Source organism: Myotis brandtii, unplaced genomic scaffold, assembly GCF_000412655.1.
Source record: "Myotis brandtii unplaced genomic scaffold, ASM41265v1 scaffold345, whole genome shotgun sequence".
In the NCBI taxonomy this organism is placed as follows: Eukaryota; Metazoa; Chordata; class Mammalia; order Chiroptera; family Vespertilionidae; genus Myotis; species Myotis brandtii.
The window spans coordinates 976646-977773 of record NW_005363283.1 but is presented as its reverse complement, the minus strand read 5'-3'; positions in this window follow the sequence as shown (position 1 = coordinate 977773).

Below are 1128 nucleotides of genomic sequence, written 5' to 3'. Positions count from 1 at the left end.
GGCTGGGGGACCCCCCTCCCCACCCCCCCAAGTGCACAAATTTTTGTGCACCGGGCCTCTAGTATATATATAAAAGCCTACGTGAATGTTACGACCAAATGACTGGTTGCTAAGATGCACACTGACCACCAGGGGGCAGACGCTCAATGCGGAAGCTGGCCCCTGGTGGTCAGTGCCCTCCCACAGCCAACCTCCCACAGCTGTAAAACCTCCTGAAGCCCCTCCCCTCAGCTAGCCAACCCCCCACAGCCCCTCCCTTCGGCCAGCTGGCCTCCCCATTGGCCCTGATCGTGAGGGCTGGCTGGCCAACCTCCTACGGCCCTTCCCCCTGGCCGACCAGCTGACCTGCAACATCCCATCTCCCAGCCAGGTGCCTCCACGATATGCCACAATCGCCGGCCAGGCCTAGGGCACCCACCCATGCATGAATTTGTGTACTGGGCCTCTAGTTTTACATAAATAGCATGAACTTTATAAAATTAAAGAGTAATTTCTTTATAAAATTAGAGAAATTAAGGACAAATACATCAGTGGAAAAAAAATGAGTAGCAACCACTTTAAATAAAATATATATCAATGGCTCATTGTTATGTATAAATATGTGAATATTATCAATGAAATGACTTTAAACAAAATGAGATGATTATTCACAATAATCATGGATGACAACTTGAAAGTTTACATTTAGTGCTTCAGAGTAACAGTCATCTTACCGCTGCCTATGTGCTTCTACATGCATTTATGTAGTCATTCACTCATTCATTCAAGCATTTACAGAGTTCCTAATATATGTCCATTGCCTACATATGTCCTATGTAATTTCTCTTCACTGAAAGCTCACATTATAGTAATAAAGGTAAAGATGTGAAAGATCAAAATTAACTCTGACTAAAAATTTCCACCCAGGCAGCATGGTTCAGTGGTTGAGTGTCAACCTATGAATCAGGAGGTCACAGTTTGATTCCCAGTCACGGCATATGCCTGGGTTGTGAGTTCAATCCCCAGTGGGAGGTGTGCACGATGCAGTTGATCAATGATTCTCTCTCATCATTGATGGGTCCCAGACTGCAAGAGGGCATAGGCCGGGCTGAGGGACCCCCTCCCCCGAGTGCACAAATTTTTGTGCAC